Source organism: Schistocerca americana, chromosome 1, assembly GCF_021461395.2.
Source record: "Schistocerca americana isolate TAMUIC-IGC-003095 chromosome 1, iqSchAmer2.1, whole genome shotgun sequence".
Classification (NCBI taxonomy): domain Eukaryota; kingdom Metazoa; phylum Arthropoda; class Insecta; order Orthoptera; family Acrididae; genus Schistocerca; species Schistocerca americana.
In genome coordinates, this window is record NC_060119.1 from 556,241,858 (window position 1) to 556,263,411 (window position 21,554).

The 21,554-nt window shown below is 44.4% G+C and overlaps 1 protein-coding gene across 1 annotated transcript in view; it reads left to right on the plus strand.

Annotated features, from left to right (window-relative positions):
- LOC124576608 (alpha-taxilin) overlaps positions 1-21,554 on the plus strand; it is a 242,828-nt gene that overhangs the window by 173,538 nt on the left and 47,736 nt on the right. The gene's annotated exons all lie outside the window — the stretch shown is intronic.

The following is a 21,554-nucleotide window of genomic DNA, read 5'->3' on the forward strand; positions in this document are numbered from 1 at the left end:
ATGGTCGTACGGGAAAACCCCCAATTCATCGCTACCTCGGAGATGCTGTGTCCCATCGCTCGTGCGCCGACTACAACACCACGTTCAGACTCATTTAAATCTTGATAACCTGCGATTGTAGCAACAGTAACCGATCTAACAACTGCGCCAGACGCTTGCGTTGTTATAGACGTTGCCGACGGTAGCGCCGTATTCTGCCTGTATACATATATCTATAGTTGAACGCGCGTGCTTATACCAGTTTCGTTGGCGCCTCAGTGTATTTCCGGTGATGGCGGCTTTACAACAGCATACAGTGTGAGACAGCGTCCCAGTACGATTAGTTAGGCAGTGTGTCCAGTGCAGTTCCGAGTACTGTAGTAGGCAGACCACGCATGCAGAACGGGAATGCGCGGTCTCGTAGGCGGGCTCTGCGTGGGCGCGGTGTGCGGCCGTAGCCCGGCCGGCTGCCGTGTTTGCCGTGCTCTTGTCGCTGCCGCAAGCCGAGATGAGCAGTGGCCAGCTATTCAGTACGGGGCCGGCCGCCTCTCTGTGGGCGTGTAACTCGCGAGCCGGAAACCGTCGGCAGGTGGACGTCACTCTTGGTGAGTCGTTTTCAAATGCGCCTAACTTCGGTCTGGATTCTATGCCTCGCATCAGTATTAATTAAAAATGTCCTATTATGCTCACTACTATATTTAGTTATTTTGATACATTTTTCATCTTTATATACAGACATCTGCGCAGCGAGGGGTTCAATACTCCAGGTGGCGTTGCGAGCATATGTGTTTGTCTATTTTCCTACCTTATCTGCAGCAACTTTCATGCACTTGCCCCATACTTTTACAACTCTTGTAATCTCCTCTGCGAAGAATCCTTTATCTCGAAGCTAGTTTTGTACGTTTTCTTTGGTTCTTTGTAGCCGTGGAACTTGATGCTAAGCGTAGTTTCTTTCAGCGGTACAAACAGCTAAAAATTCGAAGGAGACAATGTCAGGCCTGTTAGGAGGATGAGATACCAGGTCTCAAACCCTTTTACCAAGTACTGATAATTTTCTACCCTATCTGCTGTGTCCTCTTGTTATAGCGCAGTAACTGGATATAAATTTTTGACAGTGTAAAGCTTTGCGATTTTCAAAATTTGAAGTTAAGTTATTTGTGCAGAACCAATTATCAATTTCCACAAAACATCACGAACTACTTTTACCTATTAATTATTCTTTATTCGGGTTCACAACAATGCTTGTACAAGATGGAAAAATAAAAGCGGTTGGGAAATGACTGACACGGAATAAATAGGAGTACTGTGTGACACAGGTTAATCTGTAAATAGTGATTTCAATACAGTATTCTGTTGCTGTTGCATGTCTGTGAATGCGCATCTCGCACATGCTCTCTTCCGAGTATTTCGTTCTGTCATTACAGATCAGTGAGAGGACCAGATGTGTTTAGAGACACCAGTCGAATGCAACACAAAATGGTGCTCACAACAAATCAGCGCCTGTTCTCTGTAAAGTGTTATGCGAAGTACATTTCGAGGAAAACGTGTACGGAACTGTTTGCACAAGAGTGGGTGGACGTCTTTTGCCAAAATTTTTCGCAAAGTCTGCAGTGAAAAAATTAGTGACAAAATGGTACGAAAAAGGTTCTGTGGCGAACAGAAACGGTAATTATCTGAAGAGACACAGAACACCAGAAAACATTTCTCGAGTGAAGGAAAGCTTCGAACACAGTCCGGTGAAATCTCAAGTATGTGCTAGTGAGAATTAAGAGATCTACTTGTCGAAACACTAAAAAGGACTTGCATCTGTATCTATCCAAATTTACTGTTATGCATGAGTTGAGACATCCACACGACCTTAGGCGTGTTGAGTTGGTGGCTTCTGAGTAAATTGAGCCCGGCAAATATAGATCCTCAATTTTTCATTCCTTTGGGCGAGATCTGGTGAGCATACACAACTTGCCTTATAACACATCAGAACATCTCCTTCAGTAATTTGAAGAGCCATTGTATAATATCTTCTTAAGTGTGTGGTGCCCAATGTCTATTGTCCACATCTTAAAACGATTCTTTTACAAGTTGTAAATTATAATCGGTATGTCTGAAACTGTTAATCCACATTCTGTATCATTCCACAGAAGGTGAACGACTGTATGGATATTTTCAGCAAGATGGGGCACCATCCTACACTGTCTTGAGAACTCTGCCACGAGTTCATGAGGTGTTCAGTGACGAGACAACAGTAAGCACAGGGAACGAAATCCTCTGGTCACCTCTGTGATTTTTACATGTGATTTTTTGCCTGTGGGGCAAATTGGAGGGTTACACATACATCAAAAAAAGTTTGCATCACCCCAGCTCTCAGAACTCCTGAAGATAGACGTTGGCTGTGGATATTGTATCACAGACACAGTCCCTTTGACTGTTCAGACATGTCACTAAGCTGCCGAATGATGTAAACAACCATGCACAAGCAGCGTCTATTAGAGGGAAGGTGTCCGACAGCCAATCAGTTCCAAGCATTCTACCAGGAAGGCTCCCGTTGTCTGTGGTTCAACCATGCGCAGACGTTCAACACTGCGGTTCGATCGCGTCCGCATTGTTTCTTTGTGCCAGGAAGGACTCTCAACAAGGGAAGTGTCCAGGCGTCTCGGAGTGAACCAAAGCGATGTTGTTCGGACATGGAGGAGATACACAGAGACGGGAACTGTCGATGATATGCCTCGCTCAGGCCTCCCAAGGGCTGCTACTGGAGCGAATGACAGCTACCTGTGAATTATGACTCGGAGAAACCCTGACAGCAACGCCACCATGTTGAATAATGTTTTTCGTGCAGCCACAGGACGTCGTGTTACGACTCAAACTGTACGCAATAGGCTACATGATGCGCAACTTCACTCCCGACGTCCATGGCGAGGTCCATCTTTGCAACCACGACACCATGCAGCGCGATACTGATGGGCCCAACAACATGCCTAATGGATCGCTCAGGATTGGCATAACTTTCTCTTCACCGATGAATGTTACATATGCCTTCAACGAGACAATCGTCGGAGACGTTTTTGGAGGCAACACGGTCAGACTGAACGCTTTAGACCCACTGTCCAGTGAGTGCAGCAAGGCGGAGGTTCCCTGCTGTTTTGGGGTGGTATTATGTGGGGCCGACGTACGCCGCTGGTGGTCATGGAAGGCGCCGTAATGGCTGTACGATACGTGAATGCCATCCTCCGACCGATTGTGCAACCATATCGGCAGCATCTTGGCGAGGCATTTGTCTTCAGGGACGAAAATTCGCACCCCCATCGTGCACATCTTGTGCATGACTACCTTCAGGATAACGTCATCGCTCGACTAGAGTGGCCAGCGTGTTCTCCAGACATGAACCCTAACGAACATGCATGGGATAGATTGAAAAGGAATATTTATGGACGACGTCCCCCACCAACCACTCTGAGGGATCTACGCCGAAACACCTTTGAGGAGTGAGACAATCTGGACCAACAGTGCCTTGATGAACTTGTGAATGGTATGCCATGACGTATATAGGCATGCACCAATGCAAGAGGACGTGCTACAGGGTATTAGAGGTACCGGTGTGTACAGCAATCTGAACTACCACCTCTGAAATCGCTGTATGGTGGTACAACATGCAACGTGTGGTTTTCATGAGCAGCAAAAAGTGCGGAAATGATATTTATATTGATCTCTATTCCATTTTTCTGTACAGGTTCCGGAACTCTCGGAACATAGGTGATCCACAACTTTTTTTTTATGCGTGTCTATACTGAAGTAATTCCGAAATACTGGAAGAGCTACGGCAGAACACTGACAACAATATAGCTGCTATCTCTCAGGCAGAGCTGCCACATGTGTGAGAAACGACCACAGTGATGCATCAACGTCAACATTAGCCACTGAGACCATCTCCTGTGATGTTTATTGAGAAGTGTCAATCCCGCGTCAGTATTACTGTAAAAAATTTTCTGCTCCAGTTCACTTTTGCTCACTCCGTATCATATTTGAAAATCACGAAAGCGTTTGCCCAATGACGCGGCAGGAACTGCACCGCAACCGCCACGGTACGCTTGAATTTTGTGACATGTAGCATATGAATGCGGCCTCTCAGACAGACGCGGTTGTCCGCCAGAAGGTGCAGTGTTTCGTACCACGTCTGCGCCAGCCCATCGGCCTCCTTACAACTTGTCGTCCTCACACACTCTCCGTCTTTAACTCACAAGCCTCTAACATTCTGCGTGGTGTCTGTTTGTTCTATATCGTGTCTCCCTACCACTTTCGCGCAACGACGCTCTGAGCGTGGTTTTTTTTTTTTTTTTTTTTTTTTTTTTTTTTTTTTTTTTTTTTTTTTTTTTTTTTTTTTTTTTAGGTAATTGACTAGTTTGAACCTGGGACCTGTTGCTGGTAAGGAGACGCCAGACCACACATGACATGTAGAGTTCAGAAGAGTTCAGTGAGACTAGCGATGATATAACCAAATACTTAATTTCAGTGTCTGCTCCACTGCACTCCCTGTAAAAGAATCTTAATACTAACTAAATTTAGTGGAAGAGGTTCAAGGCTTTCCTATTTTATTTAGCTGGTAAAATAACGTCGAAAAAGCAGTTAAGTTTACTATTGGAAATTTTATTCTACTCACAAAACATTGTTTATAAATTGCACTATTGATAAAAGGAAATGTTTTAATACAGGATGGTAAAAACCAACTGCATTCAACAAAAATGTGAACGAATATTCCCTGAATGGGTTTCCAGGTTCTACAATGGATCGAAGGATGACCTATGCCATATCACATCTATAATCTAGGTTTAAATTAAGTTTCACAAAAGAGAAAACTATCAAAATGGTCTACAGTGACCCTCAATTATCTTTAATTACTTATCTAACTTGTAGTAAATTACAGTGGCTGATGTGGCTTCTCAATAACTATATAACAGAAAAATCATGGCGTTTCAGATTTTTACTTCAAGTGGCAAATGTGAACACCATGAGCTTTAATTGACGATCGACACTAGTATTACACAAAAAGGGGGTGTAACAGATGAGACTTCTGCAGTTCTGAGTGAAGTTTTATGCGCTGTTATGCGGCATCGCGTGCGTTCATTACCTTGTCGGTGTTCGTCAGGGGGCAGCGGGCAGCACAGCTCCGCTCACCTCACCGTGTCGGAAGCAACTCTCTCCTAACTTCTCCTTACTACAATTTACCGAAGTTGGTTTAAAAAAACTATCTGGCTGTGTTTTCATCTGACCAATCAGGGTCTCAATGTTAACCTTAAGCTCCGCCTACAAAAATTCTGTCTATCCAATGAGAAACATTATACTTTTCGTGGTAGGGCAATGTTTTTAAAGTTTGCAACGTAACAGAGACGCGAAAAAGTCTCACGCTAAAACTTGCAGCTGGTGTGTTTCTTTTTGTGTTATCGTAAGATCTATACTGTTCTTCTGCAGGGCTCTATCTTTTAACATGGGCTGGGGGGTGGTCCTGACGTAGCAGAGACGTGAAAAAGTCTCACGCTAAAACTTGCGACTGGGGTGGCCCTTTTAGCGTTATCGTAAGATCTATACTGTTCTTCTGGAGGGCTCTAGCTTTTGACATGGGCTGGGGGGTGGTCCTGACGTAACAGAGATGCGAAAAAGTCTCACGCTAAAACTTGCGGCTGGGGTGTGGTCCTAGCGGTTAGCTGGCGACGTGGGGGTCCGTCCCTTATCGTAGGGCCTTCCAGCTTAACACAGTTCTGCTCTCGGCTTCTGTTCTCGTTTCTCCCCTCAGAACTGCGTCTGTCTCACGGTGGGAAGGTACGACATGCATTTAGGCATTCTTGTGTTAGTCTGTGGTATTCCATTTGCTCACTCGTTACTCGTATTACTTTGGTTAATTTAATGTCACGATTTATTCAGAGCTATGTGACATACTACTGGATTTGCTTATCATGTCAGGGTTTTCATGGAAGGTGTTGGATTTGCCTGACACCTTACAACCCCCAACTCCTCTCTCTCTCTCTCTCTCTCTCTCTCTCTCTCTCTCTCTCTCTCTCTCTCTCTCTCACACACACACACACACACACACACACACACACACACACACACACTACTTCGGTCATCTGCTCCTCTGCTCTCTGTCCATCTCTTCCTGTATCCATGATCTCCTCCCACATCTACCCATGACCTCCACCCACCTCTATCTATCTCCTCCTCCCACCTTTATTCATGTCCTCCTCCCACCTCTGTCCATCATCTCCTCCTCTCACCTCTGCCGGCCACTGTGGCTGAGCGGTTCGAGGCGCTTCAGTCCGGAACCGCACTGCTTCTACGGTCGCAGTTTCGAATCCTGCCTCGGGCATGGATGTGTGTGATGGCCTTAGGTTAGTTAGGTTTAAGTAGTTCTAAGTTCTAGGGGACTGATGACAGTTGGTAAGTCCCATAGTGCTCAGAGCCATTTGAACCATTTTCCTCTCACCTCTATCCATTTCCTCCTCACACCTTTATCCATCTCGTCATCCCACCTCTATCTATCTCCTCCTCCAATATCTCCCTGTCAATTTCCTCCTCCCCCTCTCTCTCTTTCTGTCTATTTCCTCCTTCCCTCTCTTTGTCCATCTCATCCTACCATCTTTGTCCATATCCATTTTCCCATTCTCACTGCCTGCCCATCACCACCTCATCAGACACTCTTCTCATCTCTTCTCCCCTCGCCCTATCAATTTCCTCCTTCCCATATCTGTCAGTCCCGTCCTGCTCCCCTCTGGTCATCCATGCCTTCCTGTCCCCTCCCTCACTCTCCTCTATCAGGGTTGTCACAGATTCTTGAAATCGGGGAAATTGGGAAATTTGAAACAATCAGGGAAATTTGAAAAAAAAAAACACTGGAAAAATCTCATTCTTTTCTCAGTAGATAAAATGGTTTGTTTACCGAGGTGTCATGCACTGTCGCTGGCTGGATGCATCTGAGTACATGTGCCGCTTCTCTACTCCCTCTTCATACTGCTTCTTCCCTTCCTACCACGCTACTCAACTTGCAGTCAGTGCTGCTATCACTTCATGCCGCTAGCCTAGCAGCTGCCGACGAGAGGGAGGGAGGCATGAGGAGTTGTTTGGATCTTATTCTCAGATACTGCAGACGCAACGGCTGGAGACGGCGGTCATGTGTGCATGAGTTGTGCCTGAGTGACTGTGTGTGTGTGTGTGTGTGTGTGTGTGTGTGTGTGTGTGTGTGTGTTTTCTGACAGAAGCTATGGCTGAAAATTTAGTTGTGAGAGTGTGATTGTCTTTTCTACGTGCCTGTCTGCAGCTCAGCAATCAGTTTTGTGGTGAGTTGCTACCTAATCCCATTATTATCGATTCTCAGAGTATTTGAACAACTTATCTGGTGCAAGGATTGATCATTGTGGTCTCATTTCGTCAACATACTGTCTCTGGCTTGTGAATAGCTGGCCACACGAGTAGATTTCCATGACGGGCCAAAACTGGAGGCTGCTTCTGCGGATATCTGTAATGGCCGGTCCTGCCGGTCTGAAGCCATTCGGTTCCAGCTGGTGTGCAGACCCTGACCCTGTCTCTGTCGGATCTACTCTCACCGACCTGTCCACAGACTGGGTCTGTCTGTGCGTGCCTCAGCAGGCCAGGGACCATGGGCGATGTATTTCAGAAACTGCGACTGTTTCACCGCAAGTACTTTGTACAGTGTGGCGTTTTATGGCCATTTTATTTGTTCTAGTAAATTTTGGCACTTTAAAAGCAGTTTATATATTAGAAAGTATGGACGATAAGAAGAAAGTTGTCAGTCGTTAGCGGTTTGTACGCTATGTACTCAAATATTTTTCGAAAGAACAATCAGGCAATACCTGTAAAATAATAGATATAACATTGGGTGGTAACCGACAATAACGAACATAGTAGAAGCAACATTTTACTGGCGGTCACCTACAGTGTTGGTTTACACTCCTCTTCCGCGCCTTATGCATTTGTTTCAAGAGACCTGCTTTTTTCTGAGGTTATTTCTGAAATCAGTGAAGGTATTTTAAATCCTTCTTGCGTCTCGAAGGAAATGTGTATTTTTGTCTCCAAATGTATTTCTTTTTATTGAAATAAAATAACATCATTGGTCTTAATGAAACACACATACCATTTGGCGTGCTTTCTCCATCTAAAAACAGTTCATTACAAAAGATGTTGATGTTAATACTTCAGATTTTTGCTCACATCAGGAAATGCCATCTGCTTGCAAGTTGTTTTTAGATATTTCCCCGCTTGCACTATTGTTTCTTGTACCATAGCTGCAAAGACAGATTGTCAACTCAGCTCTTAACGTACCCTTGAGATTTCAAAATTTGTCAGGGAAAAATGCTGAAACTTCTCTGGAAATCAGAGAAATGCCAGGGAACTTGTGGCAACCCTGCCTTTGCTTCTCAACCTTCCCCCAGCAGCCGTGGCCGTATGCACGTGTAGCCCCTGGAAAGTCATTTTTTGATGCTGATGTATAGGCTGCCCAACGACTCAGGTTCATAAGGTTCAAACGGCTCTTAGCACTATGGGACTTAACATCTGAGGTCATCAGTCTCCTATAACTTAGAACTACTTAAACCTAACTAACCTAAGGACATCACACACATCCATGCCCGAGGCAGGATTCGATCCTGCGACCGTAGCGGTCGCGCGACTCCGCTTGGCCACTCCATCCGGCTCAGGTTCATAAGGCAGGCCGACACACTTCCCACACAACACGCCTTTTGTGCAGGGTAGTATATGCTGCAGGGTCCGAGAAAAACACGGTTGTGCCCTATCTTCATGGCTATTGTAGCTAGGACGTTATAAATCCCACACTGCAAATACTCATGAAGTTTGCCATTTGTGTGCCAAATGTGGTTGAAATCGATCCAGGGGTTTGGGAGGAGATCTTGGAAATACATAAATACAAACTGTTTCTCTCTCTCTCTCTCTCTCTCTCTCTCTCTCTCTCTCTCTCTCTCTCTCTCTCTTTGTGTGTGTGTGTGTGTGTGTGTGTGTGTGTGTGTGTGTACAACGTAGGCCACCAAAACCTAGCACAGCAAATGTTTCGGTAATGGAAAGTGCTTTTGATGTGCAGTTTTCACAGAATGTATTGTTAGTCAGGGACTTGTATTGTTTCCCAATAAACAGATTGTAATGCTATTTAGAAAGTGTTCCTTTTTTTGCAAACTTACTTTTTTAAATGGAACAATGTATGTTGATATTAACAAACTAAGCGTAGGGTAAATTCGAATGTGAATGGTGTTTGTTGCAGGATTCTAGTGCGATGTCGTATTTTGAGATTTCCACGCTGACGCTAGTTTCCGCCACTCAGCCTGTGTCGTTGATAGGTACGAGATTGTGTTTACTTACAGTGTGTTTATGTGTTCCTTTAGTGCATTGCGGCAAGATATCCCAGTGGACGTCAAAAGTCTCGACAATTGTCAGCCTCTTCAACCAGTTACGTGAAAGTTGTAGTGTGCCACCTAGACAAGGTAACAGAAGGGGGAAATTAATGTTCTTGCTGCGGTTGCAGTTGATCCGCACATTAGCTCCAGTTCAGTGGCACGAATGAGGCAAGTGTCCTGCACATCATCCATCGACATATATTTCATCCCTATCACTACTCCCTCCATCAAGAGCTGCATGGAAACGATTATGAATATCATGTTAACTTCTGTTCGTGGACCTTAAGACAGCATACTCCTGATGTGTCATGTATCTCATTTACTGAAGAAGGCACATTTACGTATCATGGCCAGTTAAACCGCCGAAATATGCCCTCTCGGTCTGTTGACAATCGCCGTAGGCTTCGTCAGTTGGAACACCAGCGCCCATGGAGTGTAAACGTATGGTGTGGGATAGTGAACCATCAGCTCAACATTGAACGCGCACTAGTACCGCAGTCTCCTAACAGACCATCTTCGACGGATGCAAGAAGACGTTCCTCTGCAAAGTAGAACGAACCTCTGGTTCCAACATATGTCTGTCCAGACCATAGTGCACGAAGTATTACAGTATACACTATGTGATCGAAAGTATCCGGATACCCCCAAAAACATACGTTTATCATATTAGGTGCATTGTGCTGCCACCTACTTCCTGGTACTCCATATCGGCGACCTCAGTAGTCATTAGACGTCGTGAGAGAGCAGAATGGGGCGTTCCGCGGAACTCACAGACTTCGAACGTGGTCAGGTGATTGGATGTCACTTGTGTCATACGTCTGTAGGCGAGATTTCGACACTCCTAAACATCCCTAGGTCCACTGTTTCCGATGTGCCGATGTGACAGTGTAGTGAAAACTTGAAGGGACACGTACAGCACAAAAGCGTACAGACCGACCTCGTCTGTTGACGGATAGAGACCACCGACAGTTGAAGATGGTAGTAATGTGTAATAGGCGGGAGGTGAGGAAACTGATTTCATGGTCTAGCGGCTGCTCATAAGCCACACATCACGCCGGTAAATGCCAAACGACGCCTCGCTTGGTATAAGGAGCGTAAACATTGGACGATTGAACAGTGGAAAAACTTTGTGTGGAGTGACGAATCGCAGCAGATAATGTGGCGATCCGATGGCAGGGTGTTGGTATGGCGAATGCCCGGTGAACGTCATCTGACAGCGTGTGTAGTGTCAATAGTAAAATTCGGAGGCGGTGGTGTCATGGTGTGGTCGTGTTTTTCATGGAGGGTCTTCCACCCCTTGTTTTGCGTGGCACTATCACAGCACAGGCCTACACTGACGTTTTAAGCACCTTCTTGCTTCCCACTGTTGAAGAGCAATTCGTAGATGGCAATTGCATCTTTCAACACGATCGAGCACCTGTTCACAATGCACGGCCTGTAGCGGAGTGGTTACGCGACAATAACATCCCTGTAACGGACTGGCCTGCACAGAGTCCTAATAATCAATTAGTCAGTTTCATGCGAGATCAATGTTAAAAGTACTTAAAACAACGATGGATTTTTAATTCTGGCATGCGTCATGTCACCGGCCCACAATTGTTCGCGACTGGAATGAAGAAGACGCTGGACTGTTTGAGCGAATAGTCTGGCCACCCAGATCACCCGACATGAATCCCAAATGACATTTATGGGACGTAATCGAGAGATCAGTTCGTGCACGAAATCCTGCACCGACGGCACCTTCGCAATTATGGATGGCTCTAGAGGCATCGTGGCTCGGTTTTTCTGCAGGGTATGAACCATGGACCTTGCCGTTGGTGGGGAGGCTTGCGTGCCTCAGCGATACAGATGGCCGTACCGTAGGTGCAACCGCAACGGAGGGATATCTGTTGAGAGGCCAGACAAACGTGTGGTTCCTGAAGAGGGGCAGCAGCCTTTTCAGTAGTTGCAGGGGCAACAGTCTGGATGATTGACTGATCTGGCCTTGTAACACTAACCAAAACGGCTTTGCTGTGCTGGTACTGCGAACGGCTGAAAGCAAGGGGAAACTACGGCCGTAATTTTTCCCCGGGACATGCAGCTTTACTGTATGGTTAAATGACGATGGCGTCCTCTTGGGTAAAATACTCCGGAGGTAAAATAGTCCCCCATTCGGATCTCCGGGCGGGGACTACTCAAGAGGACGTCGTTATCAGGAGAAAGAAAACTGGCGTTCTACGGATCGGTGCGTGTAATGTCAGATCCCTTAATCGGGCAGGTAGGATAGAAAATTTAGAAAGGGAAATGGATAGGGTGAAGTTGGATATAGTGGGAATTAGTGAAGTTCGGTGGCAGGAGGAAGAAGACTTTTGGTCAGGTGAATACAGTGTTATAAATACAAAATCAAATAGGGGTAATGCAGGAGTAGGGTTAATTGTGAATAAAAAAAAGGAATGCGGGTAAGCTACTACCAACAGCATAGTGAACGCATTATTGTGGCCAAGATAGACACGAAGCCCATGCCTACTAAAAGTAGTGCAAGTTTATATGCCGACTAGCTCTGCAGATGATGAAGAAATTGATGAAATGTATGATGAGATAAAAGAAATTATTGAGGTAGTGAAGGGAGATGAAAATTTAATAGTCATGGGTAACTGGAATTCGGTAGTAGGAAAAGAGAGAGAAGAAAACATAGTAGGTGAATATGGATTGGGGGAGAGAATGAAAGAGGAAGCCGTCTGGTAGAATTTTGCACAGAGCATAACTTAATAATAGCTAACACTTGGTTCAAGAATCATAAAAGAAGGTTGTATACATGGAAGAATCCTGGAGATACTAGAAGGTATCAGGTAGATTATATAATGGTAAGACAGAGATTTAGGAACCAGGTTTTAAATTGTAAGACATTTCCAGGGGCAGATGTGGACTCTGACCACAATCTATTGGTTATGAACTGTAGATTAAAACTGAAGAAACTGCAAAAAGGTGGGAAATTAAGGAGATGGGACCTGGATAAACTGAAAGAACCAGAGGTTGTACAGAGTTTCAGGGAGAGCATAAGGGAACAATTGACAGGAATGGGGGAAAGAAATACCGTAGAAGAAGAATGGGTAGCTTTGAGGAATGAAGTAGTGAAGGCAGCAGAGGATCAAGTAGGTAAAAAGACGAGGGCTAGTAGAAATCCTTGGGTAACTGAAGAAATATTGAATTCAATTGATGAAAGGAGAAAATATAAAAATGCAGTAAATGAAGCAGGCAAAAAGGAATACAAACGTCTCAAAAGTTAGAACGACAGGAAGTGTATAATGGCTAAGCAGGGATGGCTAGAGGACAAATGTAAGGATGTAGAGGCTTATCTCACTAGGGGTAAGATAGATACTGCCTACAGGAAAATTAGAGAGACGTTTGGAGAAAAGAGAGCCACTTGCATGAATATCAAGAGCTCAGATGGAAACCCAGTTCTAAGCAAAGAAGGGAAAGCAGAAAGGTGGGAGGAGTATGTAAAGGGCCTATACAAGGGCGATGTACTTGAGGTCAATATTATGGAAATGGAAGAGGATATAGATGAAGATGAAATGGGAGATACGATTCTTCGTGAAGAGTTTGACAGAGCACTGAAAGACCTGAATCGAAACAAGGCCCCGGGAGTAGACAACATTCCATTAGAACTACTGACGGCCTTGGGAGAGCCAGTCCTGACAAAACTCTACCATTTGGTGAGCAAGATGTACGAGACAGGCGAAATACCCACAGACTTAAAGAAGAATATAATAATTCCAATCCCAAAGAAAGCAGGTGTTGACTGATGTGAAAATTACCGAACTATCAGTTTAATAAGTCACGGCTACAAAATACTAACGCGAATTTTTTACACACAAATGGAAAAACTGGTAGAAGCCGACCTCGGCGAACATCAGTTTGGATTCCGCAGAAATGTTGGAACACGTGAGGCAATACTGACCCTACGACTTAGAAGCTAGATTAAGGAAAGGCAAACCTACGTTTCTGGCATTTGTAGACTTAGAGATAGCTTTTGACAATGTTTACTGGAATACTCTCTTTCAAATTCTAAAGTTGGCAGGGGTAAAATACAGGGAGCGAAAAGCTATTTATAATTTGTACAGAAACCAGATGGCAGTTATAAGAGTCGAGGGGCATGAAAGGGAAGCAGCGGTTGGGAAGGAAGTGAGACAGGGTTGTAGCCTGTCCCCGTGTTGTTCAATCTGTATATTGAGCAAGCAGTAAAGGAAACAAAAGAAAAATTCGGAGTAGGTATTAAAGTCCATGGAGAAGAAATAAAAACGTTGAGGTTCGCCGATGACATTGTAATTCTGTCAGAGACAGCAAAGGACTTGGAAGAGCAGTTGAACGGAATGGACGGTGTCTTGAAAGGAGGATATAATATGAACATCAACAAAAGCAAAACGAGGATACTGGAATGTAGTCGAATTAAGTCGGGCGATGTGGAGGGAATTAGATTAGAAACTGAGACACTTAAAGTAGTAAAGGAGTTTTGCTATTTGGGAAGCAAAATAACTGATGATGGTCGAAGTAGAGAGGATATAAAATGTAGACTGGCAATGGCAAGGAAAACGTTACTGAAGAAGAGAAAGTTGTTAACATCGAGAATTGATTTAAGTGTCAGGAAGTCGTTTCTGAAAGTATTTGTATGGTGTGTAGCCATGTATTGAAGTGAAACATAGACGATAACTAGTTTGGACAAGAAGAGAATAGAAGCTTTCGAAATGTGGTGCTACAGAAGAATGCTGAAAATTAGATGGGTAGATCACATAACTAAAGAGGAGGTATTGAATAGAATTGGGGAGAAGAGGAGTTTGTGGCACAACTTGACAAGAAGAAGGGACCGGTTGGTAGGTCATGTTCTGAGGCATCAAGGGATCACAAATTTAGCATTGGGGGGCAGGGGGCAGAGTGAAAATCATAGAGTGAGACCAAGAGATGAATACACTAAGCAGATTCAGAAGGATGTAGGTTGCAATAAGTACTGGGAGATGAAGCAGCTTGCACAGGATAGAGTAGCATGAAGAGCTGCATCAAACCAGTCTTAGGACTGAAGACGACAACAACAACAACAACATTTCTGACGACATTTTGAGGCAATGCCACGTCCAGATGCTGCACTATGCCAGGCAAAAATGGTTCAAATGGCTCTGAGCACTATGGGACTCAACTGCTGTGGTCATCAGTCCCCTAGAACTTAGAACTAATTAAATCTAACGAACCTAAGGACATCACACACATCCATGCCCGAGGCAGGATTCGAACCTGCGACCGTAGCAGCAGCGCGGCTCCGAACTGGAGCGTCTAGAACCGCACGACCACCGCGGCCGGCATGCCAGGCAAAAGGAGACCCGAAACTGTATTGGGAGGTATGCCTTGGCTTTTGTTACCTCAGTGTATAATTTGGCAGTGTTATAGCAAATAAAAGCTCAGTCTTCTTATTTGTCCAGACTTCTTCCTAACTGACTCTATTTCGCACTTGCGTGTCTCAAAACGGGTAGGACTGATGCGCAAGCGTATCGGGGTGGAGATGGTTGGCATCGACTGATCGATACATTCTACTCCTCCTTGACCGCTCAGCGCATAGCTTAGTTATCATATTGTGTATTAGGCTTGTCCGATCGACGAAGAGAAACATCAGACCCACAAACTAGAACAGCATTGATTGGTATTCTACACTCATGCTCATAAATTAAGAATAATGCTGATACATGGTGAAACAACGCTCTGGTTGGCGGTTTGCGGGTTTAAATCACCTCGGCGAATGATCATGCGGTGCATTTGGCCTGCGGTCGTCGCACGGTGGAACTGGCAGCAGTCCACATACACAGAGGTGTGTTGGTGCATGTCAGAGTACGTACGGTGCAGCGAGTAAGTGTGAAGACGTTTTCAGACGTGCTAATGGTGAATGTGTGTTGAAAATGGCTCAAAGAACACATATTTATGACGTTATGAGGGGTACAATACTAGGGCGACTGGAGCCTGGTCAAACACAGCAGGTTGTAGCATGGGCCCTCCGTGTGCCACAAGGTGTGATCTCAAGATTATGGCATCTATTCCAGCAGACAGGAAACGTGTCCAGGCGCTACAGTAGGGGACGTCCACAGTGTGCAACATCACAAGAAGACCGATGTCTGACCATCAGTGCCCGCAGACGGCCACGGAGTACTGCAGGTAGCCTTGCTCGGGACCTTACCGCAGCCACTGGAACAGTTGTCTCCAGACACACATTCTACAGACGACTGAACAGACATGGATTATTCGCCCGGAGACCTGCAAGGTGCATTCCACTGACCCCTGGTCACAGGAGAGCCCGTAAAGCCTGGTGTCAAGAACACAGTACATGTTCATTGGAACAGCGGTCCCAGATTATGTTCACGGACGAAGGTATAGTTTGAACAGTGAGTCTCGCCGGGTTTTCGTTGCACGTACACCCCTGCATGTCTTTGACAGTGGAACTGTAAAAGATCAGGTGTATCTGGACGTCATTTTGCACCATTTTTCACGGGTGCAGTGGGTCCCACCTTTCTCCTGATGGATGATGACGCACGGCCCCGCCGAGCTGCCATCGTGGTGGAGTACCTTGAAACAGAAGATATCACGAATGGAGTGGCCTGCCCGTTCTCTCGACGTAAACCCCATCGAGCACGTCTGGGATGCTGCTGGTCGACGTATCGCTGCTTGTCTTCAAACGCCTACGACACTTCAGGAGCTCCGACAGGCAGTGGTGCAAGAATGGGAGGCTATACCCCAGCAGCTGCTCGACCACCTGATCCAGAGTATGCCAACCCGTTGTGCTGCCTGTGTACGTGCGCATGGTAATCATATCCCATATTGATGTCGGGGGTACATACGCCGGAAACAGTGGCGTTTTGTAGCACATGTGTTTCGGGACGGTTTTCTCAACTTGTCACCAATACCGTGGGCTTACAGATCTGTGTCGTGTGTGTTCCCTATATGTCTATGATATTAGCGCCAGTTTTGTGTAGTGCCGCGTTGTGTGGCACCACATTCTTCAATTATCCTTAATTTAAGAGCATGAGCCGGCCGCGGTGGCCGTGCGGTTCTAGGCGCTACAGTCCGGAACCGCGGGACTGCTACGGTCGCAGGTTCGAATCCTGCCTCGGGCATGGATGTGTGTGATGTCCTTAGGTTGGTTAGGTTTAAGTAGTTCTAAGTTCTAGGGGACTGATGACCTAAGATGTTAAGTCCCATAGTGCTCAGAGCCATTTGAACCATTTTTTATGAGCATGAGTGTATATATCCATATGATATATCTCCTATGCCTCCTTAGACTTATTCTGCACGCTTACGTCATTATCTTGCAACCGGCTTTAGCTGTGCGTTCTCTGCTTCGTCACCAAAAAGCCTAACAAAAGCCGGACAGGACGGACTTGGATAAATTTTTTAACGGGACACTATGGCAAAAAGCCGGAGATATCCGATTAAAGCCGAACGCCTGGCAACTATAATCGCAGCACTGCCGCGGTGAATTTCGCACGCTGTGAAATCGCGCCAGTGTGGGAAAGCCTAATTCTGCGTTCTGAAAGAAACTGGGGACCATTAATGTAAAGCAAGAGCAGTGCTGGGTCTGTTACTCATACCTGAGCGTGATGTGCTGCCTCTGTGTGATTTAATCGCGGAGTCTAGTGTGACATTCTGCAGGCACGCTTTACTTCCATTGATAAGCATCGACCTGAAGTTCTGATAAGATTACAGAGAAATACCAAATTCCAGAGCCCTGTAGTCAAGATAAGATGAAACTAGCAACAAAGTCGTTGTCTTTTGTCGCCGTTTTCGCCGCCCGGTATGTAAATATATGAATCATGTTTTCTGAAGTCTCAAGAGCATTGTGCAAATTTTGTGGTGAATTTGGGAACTGTTTTTTTTGTAAGTTTGTTTACGAAGAGTTTGGCTACTTAATATGGTGGAAATGTAACTACAGCTAAAAGTAGGCATGTGATGGTGTAATCGTTGTGTATTGTGAAACCGGTAAATATCTGGATGAGGTTTATCATACTGTAAGAATCTGAAATTGGAGTCAGACAGCAAGTGGACAATAGGAAAATGCTTTAGACATGCATGGTACTTGTAGTAAGGTGTTTTACCCTTCTGCATGCAAGTAAGCTACTTACTATCTTCGTCTGACCTTATGTGTTACTCTTCTTCAATATTTTTTTCATTTTCTACGTATTTCTTTACAATAATTATTTATCTTCTATGTTCACTTGTGAGTACTTATACAACATACTTGGTGACCATAGAGTGTGCCATAAACAGTGTCTGATACTGCGTGACGCTATTTACAGGGTTATCACAAATGATTGAAGCAATTTCACAGCTCTACAATAACTTTATTATTCGAGATATTTTCACAATGCTTTGCACACACATACTAAAACTCAAAAAGTTTTTTTAGGCATTCACAAATGTTCGATATGTGCGCCTTTAGTGATTCGGCAGACATCAAGCCGATAATCAAGTTCCTCCCACACTCGGTGCAGCATGTCCCCATCGATGAGATCGAAAGCATCGTTGATGCGACCTCGCAGTTCTGGCACGTTTCTTGGTAGAGGAGGTTTAAACACTGAATATTTCACATAACCCCACAGAAAGAAATTGCATGGGATTAAGTCGGGAGAGCATGGAGGCCATGACATGAATTGCTGATCATGATCTCCACCACGACCGATCCATCGGTTTTCCAATCTCCTGTTTAAGAAATGCCGAACATCATGATGGAAGTGCGGTGGAGCACCATCCTGTTGAAAGATGAAGTCGGCGCTGTCGGTCTCGAGTTGTGGCATGAGCCAATTTTCCAGCATGTCCAGATACACGTGTCCTGTACCGTTTTTTTTCGCAGAAGAAAAAGGGGCCGTAAACTTTAAACCGTGAGATTGCACAAAACACGTTAACTTTTGGTGAATTGCGAATTTGCTGCACGAATGCGTGAGGATTCTCTACCGCCCAGATTCGCACATTGTGTCTGTTCACTTCACCATTAAGAAAAAATGTTGCTTCATGACTGAAAACAAGTTTCGCACTGAACGCATCCTCTTCCATGAGCTGTTGCAACCGGGCCGAAAATTCAAAACGTTTGACTTTGTCATCGGGTGTCAGGGCTTGTAGCAATTGTAAACGGTAAGACTTCTGCTTTAGCCTTTTCCGTAAGATTTTCCAAACCGTCGGCTGTGGTACGTTTAGCTCCCTGCTTGCTTTATTCGTCGACTTCCGCGGGCTAGGCGTGAAACTTGCCCGCACGCGTTCAACCGTTTCTTCGCTCACTGCAGGCTCACCCGTTGATTTCCCCTTACAGAGGCACCCAGAAGCTTTAAAGTGCGCATACCATCGCCGAATGGAGTTAGCAGTTGGTGGATCTTTGTTGAACTTCGTCCTGAAGTGTCGTTGCACTGTTATGACTGACTGATCTGAGTGCATTTCAAGCACGACATACACTTTCTCGGCTCCTGTCGCCATTTTGTCTCACTGCGCTCTCGAGCGCTCTGGCGGCAGAAACCTGAAGTGCGGCTTCAGCCGAACAAAACTTTGAGTTTTTCTACGTATCTGTAGTGTGTCGTGACCATATGTCAATGAATGGAGCTACAGTGAATTTATGAAATCGCTTCAATCATTTGTAATAGCCCTGTATTATTGCAGGAGCGAGTCTTATTAATGTTGACAGTTATTTTCGCTACATAAATGTGTTAATGCTTAGGGCAAAACGTTTTTAAAGCACGCTGACGATAGACATATTTATGAATAAGACGAAAACCTGTTAAGAACTTTGTTGCGCTGCAAAAAAATTTTGACACGTTACGTCGTCATACGGCACACTAAGTTTGAAATGATACTTAAAACATGCCCGTTATTGCAGAATATTTTGTATGTACAGGTAATGCTGTGGGAGCAAATCGGCTAAACAAAACTGGGGGCTGGATGACGCTATGCCATTCACCAGGCCCCCTTGATTCCTACAGCAGTAACCAGACTGTGACACTTACAGAAGGTGGCTTTCTTGCCAAATTGCACTGATGAAGTGTTCAAAAAAAATAGCAGGCTGCAGTATGGATGAATGAAAAAGAGTGAAAATATTAACAAGTCGATTACAAATGTTTCACAACTGCAAATAGTCTTTCTTTCTTTTCAGCATAAAACAATATTTCTTGTATTACATCTGTTTTAATATCTCATTTTTATTGCAGAATTATTCCAATGTCCATTTCTCTGTAATAAAATCCAGCAAAGTCCTTCATAAGTTTGTCTGCAAAGAACCGAAAATTAGTTAAGTCTATTGTTACGGCACTAAAGCCAGGTTCATACATGCAACTAAGGTCACGCCTCACCTCGTGACATTCTGTAGTGGCACCGTGAGTTACCTGTCACACAGGACGCAACAAATTCTACGTACTTGCATTTGTCGGCAGATGAATACGATATTGCCGTGACTGTGTTATTCCGTATTACGAAAATGCATGCACACGTTTCCGTAGGAACATAACATCGTAATGCGGTATAACACAACCTCTGCAATATCGTAGAAAAATAACTTTCGATATTATTTGGATCTTAGCAAGAAAACAAGTTGCAGAGAATATAGAAAAAGACACTATTTACAGCGCTCCAGATATTGTTTCAAGTGTTCGCAAGTATATATTTTCTCAATCAAATTTATGTATACTATGCCATGAAATATTTGGATGAAATTTTTCATATGCTTTCATTTCTCAGGAGTGTAAAGAATTTTCCACGCGACCTTGACAAGTACCTCCACTATGAATTCACCTTTGGTCCTTAATACACTCTATTATCATTGTTTGTTGCTACATTTTGTTACTATATTTCAAGTTTTTTCATGAAAAGGATAGTCGCTATACCCTCACAGTCACAGTCATAGTTCAGATGTCAAACTGCGTTGCAGACAGCTCTCAGAACAACCTCGATTTTGGCGCTGACTTGTACCGATTTTGGCGCTAAGCGTGTAAGCGAAAATGACCGCTCTGAACAGACGAGATACAATACAGGAATAAAACGCTACGGGCGCTGCGGTAGACTCACTTGTCTCGAGTAGTCGATTGAGACAAGAGAGTCGATCGTGTAGAAATGGGGCTTGAGAGGGCACAATACTTGGCCGAGAGATATTCCACTGTTGGATGTTAAATAATATCTTTGCTTCCATGTTTTGATTTGCAGCTGCTTGTATTGGCCGTGTTTGCAGTTAAAATTTTTGGGATTTGAGGTCCGCCTGTTACAAAACACCGTTTTTCTCAGTACCCAAACGTGTTTTTTGTTACATGATTATAAGCTCAGAGCTTTAAAAAGCAACAGGTCCCATAGCACATTTGCTGACCACCTTATAGCCAACAACCACCACCCAACCACAATAGAAACAGACTTAAGAATACTAAAACCCAGCCCAGCCTATACAGGAAACTGACCGTTGAGGAAAACTTCCATATACAGAAGGCAATAGCGGAAGGAAAACAGATCTTAAAGGAATACACTACACTCTACAAGGGCACATTATTTAACACATTAAAGAAACTCTACAAATAAAAAAAGCACAAACAGATAAAGTTTACACAACATACACACACACACACACATACACACACACACACACACACACACACACACACACACACACACAAACGAAAAATAAATACACTAAAATCTGCAAAGAAGCACCATTTGCACACAAATAGTAATACCATACAAAAGACAACAAACACACACACACACACACACACACACACACACACACACACACACAAAGATAAAATGCAAATAAAATTCAAATTTGGCGCCAACCCTCTGGTGAACAAATGAACACTGACTGGGCTGGGACACATAACAAACCACAATCACACTGTGTTCTGGTGTAGTGAAAAGCGTTTTACTACGTTATTTGTGGAAAATACTTGTTGTAGCTACGTATGCACCTCAACATCTCAGCATGATGCGGAGAATGGAAGTTCTTGGCACACGAAAACGTAAGTAAATACGAAAATAGGCGCGAAAACATCGTGAAAACTAAATTACACTCTAGAAGATAGGTTAACATCAACATCGTTTGGTTGCAGATGACAAGCTACCTGTAATAATTAACACAAAAGTGGTCCAGAAAATTCACGCTCACTAAATGTAAAAGTATTTACAAAAAGATACGGT